The 14,473-nt window shown below is 41.4% G+C and overlaps 1 long non-coding RNA gene across 1 annotated transcript; it reads left to right on the top strand.

Annotated features, from left to right (window-relative positions):
* Window positions 1-3,369: 3,369 nt before the first annotated feature.
* Window positions 3,370-9,278, top strand: LOC136162796 (uncharacterized). Its single transcript, XR_010662170.1, has 3 exons — window positions 3,370-3,622; window positions 6,429-6,555; window positions 8,497-9,278. It is a non-coding gene; the product is annotated as an uncharacterized lncRNA (long non-coding RNA).
* Window positions 9,279-14,473: the final 5,195 nt, after the last annotated feature.

Here is a 14,473-nt window from a genome sequence, read left to right as displayed (position 1 = left end):
AGAGAGGTAGGGAGTGTAGCAATGCGATTTCATCATAGCACCATCCCCCCAAGAGATCTATAAAGAGGCAGCTCTAGGTGAGAGTAAAGAACCCAGAGAGAAAGAGGCAGCAGGAAGAAGGGACATGGCACCAACAGGCACTAGTGGTTTAAAAATAACCACATCCCAGCAGGCAGCCTGAGTCCAGCACCGAAGCCACCATGGGGCTCTGTCTGGGATACGACAGTTCTGGGGTGGGCACCACCCCTTGTGCGCCAGGTCAGCTGCACGATACATTTTCCTTGTGTGTTTCTCTGCATGATCCATTTTTCTGTTGGTTTCTCTTTTTGCAGATCTGTGAAATGAAAATGATAACATCGACGTCATAGCCTGTTGATTTCACATGATGGGTGGGCAGAACACAGCACAGCAAAGAGGAGAAAATGCTTTGAAGCCACGCGATATGTTTTTGCTTCTAGTTCTTATTAACTGTGACTTTGGTTATGTCATATAAGCTCCTTCAGGCTCAGACTTCTCAAAAGGGGACAAAAATGCCATCTTCATGGGAACAGCGTGTGTGAGTGTGTGTGTGTGTGTGTGTACTTAGTCTCTTCAGTCGTGTCTGACTCTTTGTGACCCCTAACCTATAGTTTGCCAGGCTCCTCTGTCCATGGGGTTCACCAGGCAAGAATACTGCAGCGGGTTGCTATTCCCTCCTCCAGGGGATCTTCCCAATCCAGAATTCGAACCTGCATCTCTTATACCTCCTGCATTGGCCCGTGGGTTCTTTACCACTAGCACCATGAGAACAGGGAGAAGATAAATAAGATAATGGACTTAAAAGTACTCAGCATAATGCCTAGCTTCTAGTCAGTGCTCAATAAATGGTTAGAAACAGGCACACTCACTTATATTCTATATTTAGTCTGAGACCCCAAATAAAATTGAATATGAAGGAACTTGGAACAAAATAAAATATTCTATTATTTTATAATTTATCATAAGAATAAACATATGCTATTCTTATTAATATTTATCCTTTAAAAGTCCAACCATCTTTTAAACACCTGAGCTTTTAAGCATGTCCAATAGTTTTAATATTGGTTAACTGGAGCCTATATTATACTTAATTATTGACCCCAACCTCCTACAGTTTGTGTTAAATATTCATTCCCCCAACATGCCCTTCTGGTCAAAAAAATTCTCTTTCTCTTTCCTTGACTTTGGGTTTGGTCGTATCATTTGCCTTGGCTTATCGGAGTTTGCTAAAACAACTGGAAATTGGCTTGCTCAGCGAGGTTGCCCTCTCATGTGTATACTAGGTCACTTCAGTCGTGTCCAGCTCTGTGTGACCCTATGGACTATAGCCTGTCAGACTGTCCATGGGATTCTCCACACAAGAATAGAGGGGTGGGTTGCCATGCCCTCCTCCAGGGGATCTTTCTAACCAAGAGATCGAGTCCACATCTCTTATGTCTCCTGCATTGACAGGCAGGTACTTTACCACTAGCACCACTTGGAAAGCTCCAAAACAACCTTGGGGATTTATTTCCTTATAATCTCCCACTTAAAGGCCAGTGTATCACTGGATGTAGCCTCCCAGGTTTCTCTGTCCATAGAATCCACCAGGCAAGAATACTGGAGTAGGTAGGCCATTCCCTACTTCAAGGAATCTTCCCAATCAGGGGTTGATCCCAAGTCTCCTGTATTGCAGGTAGATTCTCTTAAGTGTGGCCATAAAAATAGCTTCCTGGAGCTGCAGATCCCAGAGTGACAAAAGACACATGAAGCAGATCTAAACCCAGACATAGACTAAGCTACATTCAGCTGAGCCTGAATCAGCCAACCAACACATATATAAACAAGAAATAAACATTTATTTCTGTATGCCACTGGGTTTTGTGGTAGTTTTCTGTGAATCATATGGAGGCAATAGCTGACGGGTGAATACAAAATAACTCATCATTAGGGGTAAGAAGGGAGAATGCTGGCCTTTCCAGATGTGTCTGCCCCACCTGAAACCTCTGCCTTGAGTGGCCGGAACAGAAGTCACTGGAGAAACAGGGTCCTCTGACACCCTCCTGGCAGAGGGGAGTGGGGAAAGCTGATTTATTTCCTGATGATTTTCCCACAGCCCTGGACCCATCTCCATCAGTCTGTTCTGTGGCTCTTGTCTCCACCTTAGTCAAAAAGCATAATGCTCTGAAGAATCAAGAGCACTGCACAACAAATTAAGGCATTTTGAAAGTAGCTGAGATCCTGTATAATCCTTAAAAATTGTGAGTCACTATGTTGTATACTTGAAAGGTATATCATACCATAAATCAACTAAATCTCAATTTAGAAAAAATTAATGGTAGCTGGGATCGAATGATAAGAGGGACTGAGAAAATGCAAAGACAAAATTGTAAGGGTGACAGATCTATTTTCAGTTTCACTCCTTCTGTTCAGGAACCCAGGATGTCTTTCCATCATACAGCCAAATCTGCCCAGGAAAGAGTACAGTATCACTTGTTTAAACGTTGGGTTAAATATAAATCTATGTCACTCCTCCTAGGGCTATTTTGTTACCAAGGCTGTATTTAGTGGAATAAAATGTTTTTCTGGAAAAAAAAAAATCAGGAACTGCGAAAGGATGGGAAAGTTATTTACTGATTTTCTTAGGGGAGGAAAGGGAAAATTACCCTAAATCCTGACTGTATGCCACACATAGCCACCTTTGAGAAGATGATCCAAGAATTGAAGGTAATAACACAGCATTGCATATATCCACGGTATACTTTGCTGCTGCTGCTGCTAAGTCGCTTCAGTCGTGTCCGACTCTGTGTGACCCCACAGACGACAGCCCACCAGGCTCCTCTGTCCCCAGGATTCTCCAGGCAAGAACACTGGAGTGGGTTGCCATTTCCTTCTCCAGTGCATGAAAGTGAAAAGTGAAAGTGAAGTTGCTCAGTCGTGTCCGACTCTTAGCATCCCCATGGACTGCAGCCCACCAGGCTCCTCCGTCCATAGGATTTGCCAGGCGAAAGTACTGGAGTGGGGTGCCATTGCCTTAAAGGGTAATAAATATTTCAGCAATGTATTTCAAACATGATCATTTTGAAGATGTATAACTGAGACACAGAAAAAAAAATTGAAGTGATGGCTATCAAACAAGTGTAAAAGTTCTTGTACTCTAGAACAGTCTATAAAAGGCTAGGACAGGTAAAAAGCTATCATCTTCTGTATCATCTTTAATTCCAGAAGACTTCAGAGAATAGAGTTTTCAGAGGACTGCTGATTGGAAATCTACCAGACAAGCCTGCTAAACCTAACATCATAAATGCAAATCTGTTTAACTAGTGATATTAACCAGCACCTGGCTCTTCCTTTCTGTTGATTTCTAGGGTCATGTCATATCACACTCAAGGCATCACTGGGATCCAGAGAGAATGAAAAACATTGTCCTTAAAATATATACACTGAAAAAGAGACATCAACAGTTAATTCCTTTACCCCGGGGTGATCCAGCAGTGAAGCCCAGAGAATAGCCCATGCCTGCTGATTCCTTTCCACAAGCAGTGGATATACTAATGACTACGTAAGACATCACAACTCAAGAAACCTCTCAGTCGACAGTAATCAGTCAAGATCTAACAAACAGGTATGGACGACAGCTATGGGAAAATGAGTTATACCAAACTGTGTGAAAATGGACTGGGTCAAAGTAATGATATGGCCAGCTTTGTCCCTGTCCTCAAAAAGTCTTTGGAGTGAAGAATGAATCAATGAATGAGTCAATGTGCACATGAGTGGATTACTTTGAGGCAGAGCCAAGCATTGCCTTTGTGAACGGTGTAGAAAGTAGCCCTGAACCCACTCACACAAGACCCCAGAAACAGAATCCACTTAAATGAAACATGCCTTTTGGTTTTAATGTAATCTTTTATTCATAAGCTACAGAGAAAGAAAGCTTAAGGTTTATATTTATACTAAGATTAATCCTCTGGCTCGTGAATTGAAGAAAACAAAATAGGTCAACAACTCAAAATTGCCTTTCTTAAAAAAGAAGCACATCCAGAGGTGGGCATTGGGCTAGAAAAGTTGTGGTGCTCTATAATGTTGTTGAAAGTCATGTCTCTGTGAGTGGAAGAAACATTCTAGATGTAGAAAGTGAATTTTCATGAAAATATGCACTCCCTGGGGATTTCGACATCTTGGACTTCCCACGCTGTGCTGGGGAAGTGAAAACTTGTGAGGAGCAAAACATTGGGGAATTTTTATTTGTAGCCATAAGTTATCCCATATGGCTGGAGAGTGATTTCTTATACGATGGATAGGAACTTGAATTAACTTGGCTGTTTATTGTAAGAAGAAGGCGGAGATGGGTGGGCTGGCCTTCTGTGTCATACTAAGGCCTGCTGTAGACGCAGCAGCAAATCATCTCAAACCACAATAGTCTTTGGTGGCTGAAAAATTATGGCAAGAGTGACAGTGGGATAAAGCAATAGGATGGCAGGGAGAAGAAAAAAACGGAAAAGCAATGTAAGTGACTGCCAGCCAATAGGCAATGCTTGGTAATAAATAGAAAGACAAGGGAGAAGAAGGAAATGAGGCGAGAGGAAGTAGGTGTTGGGAAGATCATTCAAAGGCAACAAAGGAGCTTTTAAGCAAGATGTAAAACACAGGTGGAGGAGATCCTTGACTATTACAGAGGAAAATCAAGGCAGTGTAAAAAATAAGACAAGCAAAGGTGCAGAATGAACACAAGATAAATTATATAAGACGTTGAAATAAATAAGACATTTTTAAGTACATAAAGAACAGGGGTCAAAGAAATGGCAAGGGAAATTTACTTCCAGAAGAAGCAAAAAAAAAAAAAAAATTAAATGAATACTCTGCCTGAGTGTTCACAGAGAACAGGACAGATGCCAGAAACAAGCATAAATTTCCAGAAGAAGCAAGAAGAAATATTTAAGGATCTCAAGATCAATAGTGGGACCAGTCATCAAGAAATTTCCATATTTCCAAACCTCAGAAAACTCCAGAGTCAGAAATGGCCTCCAGTCCAGGGCCTGAAGGGAAATGGTGGAACTGGTCTCTGGAACCTTCTTGCAGGGCTGTTGCAAAGCTAGAAAGGTAAAGGCAAGAGCAGTCCAAGGGAGGCAGTTTGATAGCAACTGGGGACAAACCAAGAGCCGTTCTTGGGTGACCATGTGATGAGGCCTAAATACAGATGGAGGTTGACACCCAACTCCCTCATGACTGGCATTTTCCCTTTGAAAAGCAGTTGTCAGTACGGGCTGGTGTAAGTAATAAAATGGCTCGTATTTGGACACCCTCCAAAGGCCAGTTGTTGTCACCCCAGCCTTTAGCAATGGCACCAACAAACTGTTGACTAAGTGATCACAGTGCCTTTTGACCCTGAGCTACGGGAAGTTATCTCTGACGTGCTTCCAGGGAGAAAGATCAACAAGATGAGCAAGAGAAAAAAGCAAGGAGTCTCTGGGGAATCCAACTCAGGGCTGAGGCTGTGTACTAAACTCACTCTTCACTCATGTCACATTCTCTATCCCAACTCTCTTCATGTCTCACTCTTAAATTTCTTTCATTTTTTTAATTAACTTTTTTATTGGACCATAGTTGATTTACAATGATGTGTTAGTTTCTGCTGTACCACAAAGTGAATCAGTTATATGTATACACACGTCCACTCTTTTTAAGATTCCCTTCCCATATGGCCATTACAGAGTATTGAGTAGAGTTCCCTGGGCTATATAGTAGGTTCTTATTAGTTATCTGTTTTATATATAGTACTGTGTATATCTCAGTCTTCCAATTTATCCCTCCACACTCTTTCCTCCTTGGTAGCCATAAATTTATTTTCTACACTTGTGACTCAATTTCTCTTTTGCATATAGGTTCATTTGTGCCTTTTTTTTTTTTAGATTCCATGTATAAGCAATATCATATGATGTTTGTCTTTCTCTGTCTGACTTACTTCACTCTGTATGATGATCCCTAGGTCCATCCATGTCACTGTAAATGGCATTAATTCATTCTTTTTTATTGCTGAGTAATATTCCCTTGTATATATGCACCACATCTTTATCCATTCTTCTGTCGATGGACATGTAGGTTGTTTCCATGTCTTGGCTATTGGAAATAATGCTGCAATGAACACTGGAGTGCATGTATCCTTTTGAATTATGATTTTCTCTGTATATATGCCCAGGAGTAGGATTGCTGGATCATATGGTAGCTATATTTTTAATTTTTTAAGGAATCTCCATACTGTTCTCCATAGTCACTGTACCAATTTAGATTTCCACTATCAGCATAAGAAGGTTCCATTTTCCTCTCATCCTCTCCATATTTATTATTTGCAGACTTTTTGATGGTCGCCATTTTGACAGTGTGTGGTGATACCTCATTGTAGTTTTGATTTGTGTTTCTTTCTTCCCTGATAGCTCAACCAGTAAAGAATCTGCCTGCAATGCAGGAGACCCTGGTTTGATTCCTGGGTTAAGAAGATCTGCTGCAGAAGAGATACGCTAACCACTCCAGTATTCTTGGCCTTCCCTTATGGCTCAGCTGGTAAAGAATCTGCCTGCAATGCAGGATACCTGGGTTTGATCCCTGGGTTGGGAAGATCCTCTGGAGAAGGGAAAGGCTACCCACTCCAGTATTCTGGCCTGGAAAATCCCATAGACTATACAGTCCAAGGGATTGCAAAGAGTCGAACACGACTGAGTGACTTTCACTTTCAGTCATTAATGACATCTTTTCATGTGCCTCTTGGCCATCTGTACATCTTTGGAGAAATGTCTATTCAGATCTTCCACACATTTTTTATTAGGTTGCTTTTTTGTTTGTTTGTTTGCTTTTAGCATATTGAGCTGCATGAACCATTTGTTTCACTCTACTGTAAATATCTTTGCTAGCTGCCTTAAATGTTGTTCGAATATCACTGAGAAAGTAAAAAGCTTGAATAAAGAAGAGAAAAGAAGAAAGAGGCAAAATGGAGAGGAGAGGGATGAGGAAGAAATTGTGAGTTCATTTCTCAAGAGAGATGATGCAGCAAAGAAAAAAAGCATTGTCTGAATGGGGAAGAAAAATGGGTTGAAAAAAGAAAAAGATCTAAGAATTCAGGAAATGAAAAAACAAGGTGGGGTTGAAAAATGGAAGAGTAAACTAAACTGTAAGAAACGAAGAAAGGATTTGAAATAGAAGTCAATTGTTAGCAGACTTACTTTTGGCTTTGAAGAGAGTCCTAGGAGACAAGTCACTAAGCTTGTGAGAGAAGAAAGGAGCTAGGCATGAAACCAAAACATCAAGCAAGGAGAAAGACAGAAATTTAGGGGTAATCACAAGAATTTCACATCTTATAAAGTGAGTGTCTTAGAAGGGAACTTTGGCCACACCACTGAGTCTGTAAACACCAAAAGCTACTCTCTGGGAAAACACACACACACATACACAGGCACACACCTTACCATAAATACGTGCACATGAATACCCAATACAATACACACACACACATTTCCATCAAAATAAACCAATTTTGGCTCCCTTTCTGAAATAAAGATGAGTGATCTAAGAAAGTTGCTAGTGGGAGACACAGATTTTTCTAATATTCTAGTTATTTGACTCCATAAAATTTAACATCCACAATTACAAATTGAACACAAGAGTGATTATAATTCTACATACAGATAAATGATAATGGCTTTAAAAGACACCTTATTTACTAATTTGATAAAAAAATTCTTAGCTTAAACTTAGAGCTCACCAATAAGGAAAACAGTTCATAAATCCTAAGTCAGTTATTGAATTTCATAAAATTTCAGAATTGAAAGTGAAGATTGATGGGGTCACATAGGTCATTTTCCCATTCAAATATGCTTCAGTTCCTTAGTATATGTCAGAATGGTATGCATAGCTTTCATGTTGATTAAGTCAAATAATAGCCGGGACGTTATGCTTTTCCTCTTCTCCATGTGGCCCTGTTCCTAGCACACTGCTCAGTCAGAATCATCTGTGTCTATTCCTTTATTTTCTGATCTTCAATGTGAAGTAAAGATCAGGAAATTTTCACTCTGATTTTGTAATTAGGCAAATGGAGTCCATGAGGAAGGAGCCAGGTGAAATTCGTGTCAACTAAATTAGAACAAGAAAAGCGTTGCCCCATCACCTAATGAAAAAGAAAACTGTTTATCGTAGGTGATGAAATGTAAATTGAGTCTGGAAACAAGGTCTCCAGATGTCTTCCTTCCCCTCTACACTTCCCCGTGCCCCAGCCCACAGAAGAACACAGGGCACTTGCTGGAGGCGGGTAATCCTTGCTAATAAGCAGCCATGGGTACTTATTTGCATTTCAGACAGTGGAATTTTATAATTTTTTATAAAGTATAAAACATTTAAAAGTGTATAGTTGTTTAGTCCCTAGCCAACATTGCAAATCTCCCTGTGAAGATGATCTATGTTTTGTGAAAATAAAATAGTTCTGACAACACTATTCCCTCTGGCCAAGTGCAGAAGGCTGGTCACTTGAAACTGGCCGTGGCTCTCCAATTCATCTCAGTCCTCATTTTGTTGTCTACTTGGCCCCCTGTAGTACCTTGAGTTTTTGACATCTGTGCTGAAGAAAGCATTGCTGTTGACGATGCCGTTCACTTACTAAGTCGTGTCTGACTCTCGCCACCCCATGGACTGTAGCCTGACAGGCTCCTCGTCCAGGGGATTTCCCAGGCAAGAATGCTGGAGCGGTTTGCCATTTCCTTTTCCAAGGGATCTTCCTGATCCAGGGATCAGACCTGTGTCTCTCGCATTGTAAGAGGATTCTTTACCACTGAGCCACGAGCGAAGCCCATGAAGAAAGCATAAAAATCCCTAAACACGTCACTCAGTCTTTCAAAACAATGGTCAGTGTCCTAATCTGCTTCTCTGAGAAGGCAGAGAGCGGAGGACAAGTCAAAATCACCCAGTCAAGCCTGGTGCTTCATATATATTTATGAACAACAAAAGAGCTACAGAACCAGATGACAGGGCTTAATTAGCCCCTGCCTCACTCTAAATTACAGAATAAAGTAGACTTCTGGTTTTTGACATTCTTTGACAAATGAGATTAAGAATTACATTATCCCCCCTTTTTTTTTTCAGTTTAACTACTTATGTTCTTCCCTTATTTTATTGTTGTTTTCCTCATTATACTGTCTTAAACTTGATGTAGATAATCTTACTAATAATTATAATTATATTATGGAACATTTACTTTCTAATGTCTTCTTTCAAATACTCAATATATATTTTACTATGACTTTACCAAGGATTATATGTATAAACTAATTTGTTATGATGTTGGCATTTTTCAGCATTTACCTTGAAAAATAACACTGGGTCTTTTCAATGTAATGACCTGAAATTTCTAGAAGTAATTTGATGATTTATTTTAATTATTATCAAGTAGAAGGATGATAAACAAAACTGAAACTCCTTACTTCGTTAGGATGCCTCATCCTGTACCCACGGGGAAAACAACAGATGAAGTATCTGGGCCCTGACCCATGGTAACCTGACTGCCAGCGAGGCAAGCATTGGTTAGGAAAGGTCATACACTGAAGTCTCAGGATCTATAAGCCAAAAATAGCACAAGGCACTGAAAAAAGATGAGTTTTTTAACTTATGAATTCAGTGTAACCACATGCTTCTCATATAGTACAGATTGTTTTATTCAAAATTAAATGTGTATTCTTATGATAGAAGTTTTATTATAAGAAGGCTTCAAACCTAAATGGATCATAACTCTTTTACAAACATAACTTTTCTACCCTGCCTTCACTGCAAACACACATATCCCAAACTGGGCTGTAGCCAAGACAGGCAACATGAATTGCAGGGCCTGGTGCAAAAGAAAAATGCCAGACTCCAGGTTCAAAAATGACTAAGAATTCAAGATGGTGACTGTGGAGCATTAACTCAAGGTAGGGGTCCTTCTGAGCTCGGTGACTTATACAATTGCCTGGGTCAGCTGCCCATGAAACCAGTCCTGGGTGCAAGAAAGACATTTTGAAAGCTTTGGGGAAAAAGTAATTCCTCCTTTCAAAGATATAAAAGCCATTTAGCCTTTCTTTCTAGATGCTTGTATCCAGTCTTAGGGAAGACAACATCCATACTTGAGAACAGAGCCTGGGGCTACAAAAGAGAACCAACCAACAACTGATGAACCTACATGGACCCATCATTACTGCCCAAGTCTGTTGTTTACACTAAGATTCACTCTTGGTGTGGTGCATGCTATTGATTTGGACAAATATACCCACCATTGTAATATGCTTCAGAGTAGTTTCACTGCCCTAAAAACACCTCTGCGCTCTACCTATACACTCCTCCTTACCTCCAACACTTGCTAATCACTGATTTTTTTTTATCACCTCCATAGTGTTGCCATTTCCAGAATGTCATATAGCTGGAATCCTATAGTATGTGGCCTTTATATTTTATTTATTAAAATTTATTTTAATCTGGACCATTTTTAAGATCTTCATTGAATTTGTTACTATACTGCTTATTTTATGTTTTGGTTTTTTGACCCCGAGGTATGTGGGATCTTAGGTCCCTGATGAGGGATCAAACCTGCACCGCCTTCATGGGAAAGCGAAGTCTCAAGCCAGAGAAATCCCTATGTGACTTTTTAAAATTGATTTCTTTATTTACTAATATACATTTTAGATTTCTCTATGACTTGATAGCACGTTTCTTTTTTTCTTTAGTGCTGAATAAATTTCAGTGTTTGCATGTGCCACAGGTTAATTACCCATTCAACCCCTCAGGGATATCTTTGCTTCCAAATTTTGGCAACTCTGAATGGAGCTGCTATAAACATCAAAGGAAAAGAGAGAGAGAGAGAACATCAACCATCCCCCCAGGTAACTTTCCAGGTGTTACCTCCACCCCTGCATCCTAAGGGACACTTTTGCTTCCTCCCCAGAGGAGGGAAGATTTGCTCAGGTATGAACCCTTTGGGCCCCCGTAGTGGGCACATGAATAAGTAACTAAGGCTGAATTTCAATAGGACTGCCTGCACCTTTTTAACCTCAGGGCAGATTTATGTTCCTTCAGTTCAGTTCAGTTCAATCATTCAGTCATGTTCGACTCTTTGTGACCCAATGGGCTGCAGCACACCAGGCTTCCCTGTCTATCACTGACTCCCAGAGCCTGCTCAAGCTCATGTCCATCCAGTTGGTGATGCCATCCAACCACCTCATCCTCTGATGTCCCATTCTCTTCCTGCCTTCAGTCTTTTCCAGCATCATGGCCTTTTCTAATGATTCAGTTCTTCGCATCAGGTGGCCAAGGTATTGGTGCTTCAGCTGAAGTTCCTTAGGGGAGTTTGAATTAAAAATGTCAAATCCCTTTCTTTGAGAAGGAGAAGACCACTAAAAGGAGGAAAACAAGGGCAGTGAATTCCTCTTTAGAAAAGGGTGGAATAGCTCTCCTAGAAGGGCCTTAGCACAGCAAAGCAAAAGAACCCAGATCCAACGGATCAACAATGCAGGGAGGCTGGGTTAGCTTAGACCCTGAAGGACGCTGCCTTGGTAACAACTGAAACCGGTTGAGAAATTCTAAGAATAGACCCTCAGGCATTTTGTGGGCAAGGTTTTGGGAGATCAGGCTTTGTGGAAACTGTGGCATCAGCTCTTGGCAGGGACATGGAAGGTCTGGTGCTATTTCCCAATTGAACTTAATTGTATGTTTCCATAGAACATTCTAGTTATTCCTTGGACTTGGCCTACCCAGTTACTTCTTAGCTCTGAGAAATTTATACAACAGGATTTCAGGTGCAGGCAGGTGTCTCGGTGTTGCGTTTGGGGGGTTTAGGCTGGCAGTGGCCAGGGAAGCAAGATAACTGGGTTGTGACATCAAGGGGCTATGTGACCTTGAGGCTATGCCCAGCTCCGTCAAACATAACTTCTCAGCTTCATCAGCCAAGAACCTGGGAAAACTTGATTAAATCAGGAAGTTGGCTCCTCTTAAGAGCCCTGGGGTAAGAGGGTAGCTGGTGAAGGATCAGGTCTGGGCTGTACCCCACCCTAGTTCCAACAAGTGCAGCTCCCTGATTTTCTTTCATTTTATTCCCCTCTGTCCTCACAGAGGACAGCCCCACCATGTTCCATTTGGGTTCCACTAACTCTGACGCCAGTTTCCAGGGTCCCATCCCAGCCCCACCTCTTCCTAACTGTGTGACCTCACATGTGTTTTTGAACATCTGTGCCTCAGTTCCTTTGTTTGGAAAATAAAAATGATCACACTAAATACGCTGTGAGTCTTTGTGGAGTCTGAGGTCAAATGTGTAAAATATTTAGCTCACTCCCCAGTTTCTAGGACAAGCTCAATGAATGTTAATTATAATAATCCTGTTGGATAAAGAATTCTACAGCAAAAGAAAGGCTGAAAAAACACTGGACCTGATATCTTTAAAGGTCTCCCTAGGACTAAGGCTTCCCAGATGATGCAGTGGTAAAGAATCTACCTACCAATGCAGGAGATGCAACGGACATGTGTTCGATCCCTGGGTCGGGAAGATCACCTGGAGGAGGAAATGACAGCCCACTCCAGTATTCTTGCCTGGAAAATTCCAGGGACAGAGGAACCAGGTGGGAAACAGTCCATGGGGTCGCAAAGAGTTGGACACAACTGAATGACTAAGCACAGTTCAGGACTGAATTTCCATGATTTTTTGACCTTTTGCCCCTTGTTGTCTTTATCCTTTCACTCCCACCCTACAAAAGCCTTGGAACTGAACCAAAGCCAAACAGGAATCTTCCCTTGGATATGGGTGATGGTGACGGAAGAGGGAGAGCAGTGGGGGTGTCCAGTAATTTCAAGTGTTCCTGAAAATGCTGTCAGAAAGCCCGGGATCATGGGATTTCTCCTGGCCTGTTTTAGTGAGTGTAACTGAACCCTTCCTCCTGGGAGAGAACTGTGAGGGCCTCTTGTCTCTGTAAGAGCAAGGCCTAAATCTCTATTTACCTCTGCAGACAACAATGCTAAAGCCAGTGGCAAGCACCATCACAAAGAAAAAAACCTAGGCCGAGGCCAGAGCAATAGCTAAGGCCTTGCAGAATCCATATAATTTATGTCCACTTCACTGCGCCAATTCACAAACGACCTCTCAGCTGGCAGTTCCCTTCCCCGGCTTTTGCCTTCCACCTGCTTAGTGAGAAAACAGCCACCGATGACAGGAGTCCAGGATAAATCTGTCAGCGAGACTTACAGGACAAAATCTCCCGAGAAAGGCTTGAGGAATCCAGAAAATAAATCTGTGTGTCCCAAACAGTAGCAAGGTTACTCAAGTTTATTATGTCTCCTTTTAACCCCTCGGGTATGAGCTTTATTGACTATAATTATCACCAACCTCAGATGACACCAAGTATCATCCTGTCTCTTGCTACCACAAGGACTGCCCCACACAGACCTGCTTCCTGGGGAACAGACTCAAACACAGCAGGTTTTGAACAAGAGGTCATGGTTATCTTCTATCTGACAGGTGAGTTGAATACTTCATGCTTCGGATATTTCAGGAAGGGGCTGGACATTGACAAAGGAAGTCAGGCATTTAGCATAAACTGGAAAAGGATTTCAAGTGACTTCGAGGACAAGAGGGTAGAAGGGTCACAGGCTACAAGATAAGAGAAGTTCCAGAGCTGTCATCCAAGCCTGCAGACTTGACCACAAATCCACAGTGATTCCAAAAGAGGTCTGAGGACACCCTGAAAAGTTTGACCCTGTCTTTTAGAAACCCCTTCAGTTTCCTCCTTTGGATATCAAGGGCACTTCCAGTAATATCCAAGCTGCAGAAACTGTGAAAGTTAGCAAAAGATAAGAGCTCCTCCAAAGGCTACACTGGTTAGACAGGCAAGGAAAAGGTGGAAGAGTGGCGGCAATTTAAGATTCCCTGCTGCCCAGGAGATAAAATCCTGCCTCCTAAATTTGACGCTCAAGGGTCTACCCAACAAAGCCGGCTTTCTCTGGCCAACTGTGCCATCTGGACCACCCAGATGCAGCTCCAAAGTTACAGTTGCAGCCACCAAGGGGACCTCAGGGTGGGCCCAAGAGACCATAGTTTCTGATACATTGAAGTTGTCATAGATAGATAGATAGATAGATAGATAGATAGATATAGATAGATAGATACATAGATAGATAGATAGATGTAAAACTGCTAATGTTTGTGTGATGCCCATAGGATAACAGTTTCTTTAGAAATATTACTGAACTTTTGCTTGCTTTTAGTACTGAATGAGCAATTACTTTCCTGTAGAAGGTTTGTTTTGCTTTTTAATATAAAAAAATCCCCCTTGAGAAGTAGGGGTCCTATGGTCTACATGGACCCGTTTTTTCAGTTAGGCAATCTCTTGCCTGACATCTTTCTCTCTCCCAGGGTCCGATAGAAATTTAATGCAAGCCACAAATGAAATTTTAAACTTTCTAATAACCACTTTTTAATAAAATA

The sequence above is a fragment of the Muntiacus reevesi genome, chromosome 3, assembly GCF_963930625.1.
Source record: "Muntiacus reevesi chromosome 3, mMunRee1.1, whole genome shotgun sequence".
NCBI classification, from domain to species: domain Eukaryota; kingdom Metazoa; phylum Chordata; class Mammalia; order Artiodactyla; family Cervidae; genus Muntiacus; species Muntiacus reevesi.
The sequence above is the reverse complement of the archived record's forward strand: the minus strand, read 5'-3'. Positions and strand labels throughout refer to the sequence as shown.